Raw genomic sequence first — 7254 nt, forward strand, 5'->3', positions numbered from 1 at the left:
AAAAATCTAAAAACCTATTAAAAATAAAAACCTAGAAAATCCTAAAAAAACCTAAAAATCCTAGAAAACCCTAAAAATCTTAGAAAACCACAAAAATAATAGAAAACTCTAAAAAACTCTAGAAAACTCTATAAACCCTAGAAAATCCTAAAAATCTGAAAAAAGCATAAAAACCCGTAAAACCATAGAAAACCTAAAAAACCGTAAAAAACCTAGAAATCATAAAAATCTTAGAAAACGCTAGAAAAGCCCTAGAAATCCTAGATAACCTTAAAAAAATGCTAAAATTCCGAGAAAACCCTAGAAAACCATAAAAACCCTAGAAAACCGTAAAAATTCTAGAAAACCCTAAAAAATCTTAGAAAACCTTAAAAAACCCTAAAAATCCTAGATAACCCGAAAACACCCTAAAAACCCTGGAAAACCCTAGAAACTCCTAAACCCTAAAAAATCCTGAGAAACCCTAGAAAACTCTAAAACAAACAAAATCCTGAAAAATCCTAGAAAACTCTAAAAAACCCTAAAAACCGTAGGAAATCCTAAAAAGGCATAAAACTCCTAGAAAACCCATAAAACCCTAGAAAACCCTAAAAAACTCCGAAAAAATCTTAGAAAACCATATAAACCCTAGAAATCCTAAAAAATCCTAGAACACCATAAAAAACCTAAAAACCCTAGAAAAGCATAAAATTCCTACAAAACCCTAAATATCGTAGAAAAACCTAAAAAAGCATAAAAATCCTAGAAAACCCTAAAACCCTCGAAAACCTAAAAACTCCGAAAAAATCCTAGAAAACCCTAAAAAATCCTAGAAAACCATATAAACCCTAGAAATTCTAAAAAACCCTAGAACACCATAAATACACCTAAAAACCCTAGAAAAGCTTAAAATTCCTAGAAAAGCCTAAATATCGTAGAAAAACCTAAAAACCGCGCAAAAATCCTAGAAAACCCTAAAAACCCTAGAACACCTAAAAAACCCTAAAAAACCATAAAAACCGTAGAAAATCTAGAAAACTATAATAAACCCTGGAAAACCCTAAAAACCCTAGAAAATCCTAAAAAATCCTAGAAAACTATAAAAAAATCCTAAAAACCGTAGAAAACCTAGAAAACTCTAAAAAACCCTGAAAAACCTAAAAAACCCTAGAAAATCCTAGAAAACGCTGAAAACCATAAAAATTCTAGAAAACTCTAAAAACCATATGAAACCCAAAAAAAATCCTAAAAATTCTAAAAACCCCTAAAAAAATCTTTGAAAACCATAAAAAATGCTAAAAATCCTACATAACCCTAAAAATCCTGGAAACCCCTAAAACCCATAGAAAACCCTAAAAAATCTGAGAAACCCTAGAAAATTCTAAAAAACCATAAAAACCTTAGAAAACCCTAGACAACTCTATAAAACTGTAAAAACCGTAGAAAACTCTAGAAAACCATAAAAACCAAAAAAAACCCTGAAAAATCCTAGAAAACTCTAAAATCCTAAAAACCCTAGAAAACTTAAAAAACCCCTAAAAATCCTAGAAAACCCTAAAAGCATTAAATTTCTAGAAAATCCTAAATATCCTACAAAACCCAAAAATCCTAGAAAACCCTAAAAAACTCTAAAAAATCATATAAACCCTAGAAATCCTAAAAAACCCTAGAAAACCATAAAAACCCTAAAAACCCTAGAAAACCCTAAAAAAAGCATAAAATTCTTAGAAAACCCTAAATATCCTAGAAAACCCAAAAAACCCTGAAAAAATCCTACAAACCCTAAAAAAACTCTAGAAAACCATATAAATCCTAAAAAGCCTAAAAAACACTTGAAAACCCTAAGAAACCTAAAAAACCCTAGAAAACCCTAAAAAACCTTAAAAGTTCTTGAAAACCCTAGAAAAGTCTAAAAAAATCCTGAAAACCCAAAAAACCCTAAAAACTCTAGAAAACTACAAAAAATACTAAAAACAGTAGAAAACCTAGAAAACTCTAAAAAAACCCTGAAAAACACTAAACATTCTAGAAAACCCTAAAAATCTAAGAAAACCCTATAAATTCTAGAAAACCCTAAAAATTCCTAAACCCTAAACACTAAACAATAAGGATTTAAGGTATTCTAGAATTTTTAGGATTTTTTTTCTAGAAAACCATAAAACCCCTAAAAACCCTAGAACACCCTAAAAAACCCTGGAAAACCCTAAAAATCCTAGAAAACTCTAAACAACTCTAGAAAATCCTAGAAAACTCTAAAAAACTCTAGAAAATTCTAAAAAACCCTAAAAATTCTAGAAAACCCTAGAAACCCTAAAAAATCCTGAGAAACCCTAGAAAACTCTAAAAAACCATAAAAACCTTAGAAAACCCTAGACAACTCTATAAAACTGTAAAAACCGTAGAGAACTCTAGAAAACCATAAAAACCCAAAACAAAACCCTGAAAAATCCTAGAAAACTCTAAAAATCCTAAAAACCCTAGAAAACTTAAAAAACCCCTAAAAACCCTAGAAAACCCTAAAAAGCATAAAATTTCTAGAAAATCCTAAACATCCTACAAATCCCAAAAAAAATCCAAAAAATCCTAGAAAACCCTAAAAATCCCTAAAAAATCATATAAACCCTAGAAATCCTAAAAACCCTAGAAAACCATAAAAACCCCTAAAAATCCTAGAAAACCCTAAAAAAAGCATAAAATTCTAAGAAAACCCTAAATATCCTAGAAAACCCAAAAAACCCCGAAAAAAATCCTAGAAACCCTAAAAAACCCTAGAAAACCATATAAATCCTAGAAAGCCTAAAAAACACTTGAAAACCCTAAGAAATCCTAAAACTCTAGAAAACTCTAAAAACCCTAGAAAATTCTAAAAAAAACCCTAGAAAACCCTAGAAAACTCTAAACAACCCTAAAAACCCTTGAAAATCCTACAAATCTCTAACAAAAACCCTAAAAACCCAAGAAAACCCTATAAACCCTAGAAATCCTAAAATGCCCTAGAAAACCATAAAAACACCTAGAAACCCTAGAAAATCCTAATAAATCCTAAAATCCTAGAAAACTTTAAAAAACTCTGGAAACCCTAAAAAGCACTAGAAATCCTAGAAAACCCTAAAAAATCCTAAAAATCCTAGAAAAACCTAAAAAATGCTAAAAACCCTAGAAAACTCTAAAAATCATAGTAATTTTTAAAAAACTCTAAAAAGCACCAGAAATCCTAGAAAACCCTAAAAATTTTAAAAATACTAGAAAACCCTAAAAAAGGCTAAAAATCCCTGAAACCCCCTAGAAAACTATAAAGAATCCTAAATACCCTGGAAAACTATAAGAAAAAAAACCGCTACAAATCTTAGAAAACAATAAAAATTATAGAAAACCTTAAAAAACACTAGAAAACCCTAGAAACCCCTAAAAATCCTAGAAAACCCTAAAAACTATAGTAAACCATAAAAACCCTAGAAATCCTAGAAAACACTATAAACCGAAAAACCCTAAAGTTTTTCTAGGGGTTTTTAGGGTATCGGGTTTAGGGTTTAGTGTTTTTTAGGGTTTTCTAGGGTTTTTAGGATTTTTAGGGTTTTCTATGGTTTTTAGGGTTTTCTAGGGTTTTTAGGGTTTTGCTAGTATTTTTCAGGGTTTTTTAGGATTTTAGGTTTTTTAAGGTTTTCTTGGGCTTTTATGGTTTTTTAGGGGTTTTCGGATTTTTATGGTTTTCTAGGGTTTTTAGAGTTTTTAGGATTTTTTAGGGTTTTTAGAGTTTTCTACGTTTTTTCAGGGTTTTTAGGGTATTTAGGGTTTTCTAGGATTTTTTAGGGCTTTTAGTATTTTCTAGGGTTCTCTAGAGTTTTTCAAAGTTTTCTAGGATTTTTTTGGTCTTCTATGGTTTTTAGGGTTTTTTTTATGGTTTTCTAGGTTTTTTAGAGTTTTTTAGAGTTTTCTACGTTTTTTCAGGGGTTTTTAGGGTATTTACGGTTTTCTAGGATTTTTTAGGGTTTTTTAGAGTTTTTCAAAGTTTTCTAGGATTTTTTTGGTCTTCTATGGTTTTTAGGGTTTTTTTTATGGTTTTCTAGGATTTTTAGGATTTTTTAGAGTTTTCTAGGGTTTTTCCGGGTTTTTTTAGGGTATTTAGGGTTTTTAGGATTTTCTAGGGTTTCTTGGAATTTTTAGAGTTTTCTAGAGTATTTTAAAGTTTTCAAGGATTTTTTTGGTTTTCTAGGATTTTTAGGGTTTTTTTTATGGTTTTCTAGGGTTTTTTAGGATTTTTGGAGTTTTTTGGGATCTTCTAGGATTTTTAGGGTTTTTTAGGATTTTCTAGAGTGTTTAGGTTTTTCTTGAATTTTTTAAAGTTTTCTAAGATTTTTATGGTTTTCTAGAGTTTTTTAGGGTTTTCTAGGGTTTTTACGGTTTTTTATAGTTTTCTGAGATTTTTAGGATTTTCTAGGATTTTGACGGTTTTTTAGGGATTTCTAACGTTTTTAGGGTTTTCTATGGTTTTCAGGGTTTTTAGGGATTTCTAAGATTTTCTACAGTTTCTTATGGTTTTCTGGGGTTCTCTAGGATTTTTAGGATTTTCTGGGATTTTCTAGAGTTTTTTAAAGTTTTCTAGGATTTTTTTGGTTTTCTATGGTTTTCTGGGATTTTTCGGGTTTTTTAGAGTTTTCTAGGGTTTTCTAGGATTTTTTAGAGTTTTCTAGGGTTTTTCAGGGTTTTTTAGGGTATTTAGGGTTTTATAGGGTTTTTAAGATTTTTTAGAAATTTCTAGGGTTTTTAGGTATTTTTAGGGTTTTCTAGGATTTTTAGGGTTTTCTCTGTGTTTTAGGGTTTTCTATAATTTTTTAAAGTTTTCTAGAATTTTTATGGTTTTCTAGTGTTTTTTAGGGTTTTTAGGATTTTTTATGGTTTTCTAGGATTTTTTATGGTTTTCTAGGATTTTTGGGGTTTGTTTGGAATTTCTAGGATTTTTAACAATTTTTATGATTTTTAGGGTTTTGAGGATTTTTTAGGCTTTTCAGGGTTTTTAGGATTTTTTCATCCTTCTAGAGTTTTTTAGGATTTTCTAGGATTTTTAGGGTTTCTAGAAAGGGTTTTTTTTCTAGAAACTCAAAAACCCCTAGAAAACTACTAAAAAACCTAAAAACCAAATAAAATCCTAGAAAACTCTAAAAAACCCTGAAAACCCTAAAAAACCTTAAACGACCCTAAAAACCCTAGAAAATCTTAGAATACCCATAAAATCCTAAAGCACCTAGAAAATCCTGAAAAACACTAGAAAACCCTAAAAACCCATAAAAAAACCCTAAAAATCCTAGAAAACCTAAAAAACCCTAAAAACCCCTAGAAAACCCTAAAACCCTAAAAACCCTAGAAAAGCATAAAGATCCTAGAAAACTTTTAAAAACACGAGAAAATCCTAGAAAACCCTAAAAAACCATAAAAACACAAGAAAACCCTAAAAACTTTGAAAAACCCAAAAAAACTATAAAAAAAATCCTAGAACTCGTAGAAAACCCTAGAAAAGTCTAAAAATTCCTGAAAACCCTAAAAACCCTAGAAAACCCTAAAAAACCTTAAAAGTTCTTGAAAACCCTAGAAAACTCTAAAAAAACCCTGAAAAATACTAAACATTCTAGAAAATCCTAAAAATAAAAGAAAAACCTAAAAATTCTAGAAAACCCTAAAAACTCCTAAACCCTAAACTCTAAACACTAACCCTTAAGGATTTAGGATTTTCTAGAATTTTTAGGGTTTTTTTTCTAGAAAACCATAAAAAATCCTAAAAATCCTAGTACACCCTAAAAACCCTGGAAAATCATAAAAATCCTAGAAAACTCTAAAAAACTCTAGAAAACCCTAGAAAATTCTAAAAAACTCTAGAAAATCCTAAAAAATCCTAAAAATCCTAGAAAACCCTAAAAATCTTAGAAAACCACAAAAATAATAGAAAACTCTAAAAAACTCTAGAAAACTCTATAAACCCTAGAAAATCCTAAAAATCCGAAAAAAGCATAAAAACCCGTAAAAACCATAGAAACCCCTAAAAAACCGTAAAAAACCTAGAAAATCATAAAAATCTTAGAAAACGCTAGAAAAGCCCTAGAAATCCTAGAAAACCAAGAAAACCCTAAAAAACCTTAGAAATCCTAGATAACCCTAAAAAAATGCTAAAATTCCGAGAAAACCCTAGAAAACCATAAAAAACCTAAAAACCCTAAAAACCCTAGAAAACCGTAAAAATTCTAGAAAACCCTAACAAATCTTAGAAAACCTTAAAAAACCCTAAAAATCCTAGATAACCCGAAAACACCCTAAAAACCCTGGAAAACCCTAGAAAACTCCTAAAACCCTAAAAAATCCTGAGAAACCCTAGAAAACTCTAAAAACCCAAAAAAATCCTGAAAAATCCTAGAAAACTCTAAAAACCCTAAAAACCCTAGAAAACTCTAAAAAACCCTAAAAACCGTAGAAAATCCTAAAAAAGCATAAAACTCCTAGAAAACCCTAAAAACCCTAGAAAACCCTAAAAAACACCGAAAAAATCCTAGAAAATCATATAAACCCTAGAAATCTTAAAAAATCCTAGAACACCATAAAAACACCTAAAAACCCTAGAAAAGCATAAAATTCCTAGAAAACCCTAAATATCGTAGAAAAACCTAAAAAAGCATAAAACTCCTAGAAAACCCTAAGAACCCTCGAAAACCCTAAAAACTCCGAAAAAATCCTAGAAAACCCTAAAAAATCCTAGAAAACCATATAAACCCTAGAAATTCTAAAAAACCCTAGAACACCATAAATACACCTAAAAACCCTAGAAAAGCTTAAAATTCCTAGAAAACCCTAAATATCGTAGAAAAACCTAAAAACCGCGAAAAAATCCTAGAAAACCCTAAAATCCCTAGCTAAAAACCCTAAAAAACCATAAAAACCGTAGAAAATCTAGAAAACTATAATAAACCCTGGAAAACCCTAAAACCCTAGTAAACTATAAAAAAATCCTAAAAACCGTAGAAAACCTAGAAAACTCTAAAAAACCCTGAAAAACCTAAAAAACCCTAGAAAATCCTAGAAAACCCTGAAAACCGTAAAAATTCTAGAAAACCCTAAAAACCATATAAAACCCAAAAAACTCCTAAAAACTCTAAAAACCCCTAAAAAAATCTTTGAAAACCATAAAAAATGCTAAAAATCCTACATAACCCTAAAAATCCTGGAAACCCCTAAAACCCCTAGAAAACCCTAAAAACCCTAAAAAATCCTGAGAAACCCTAGAAAATTCTA

Source organism: Arachis hypogaea, chromosome 17, assembly GCF_003086295.3.
Source record: "Arachis hypogaea cultivar Tifrunner chromosome 17, arahy.Tifrunner.gnm2.J5K5, whole genome shotgun sequence".
In the NCBI taxonomy this organism is placed as follows: domain Eukaryota; kingdom Viridiplantae; phylum Streptophyta; class Magnoliopsida; order Fabales; family Fabaceae; genus Arachis; species Arachis hypogaea.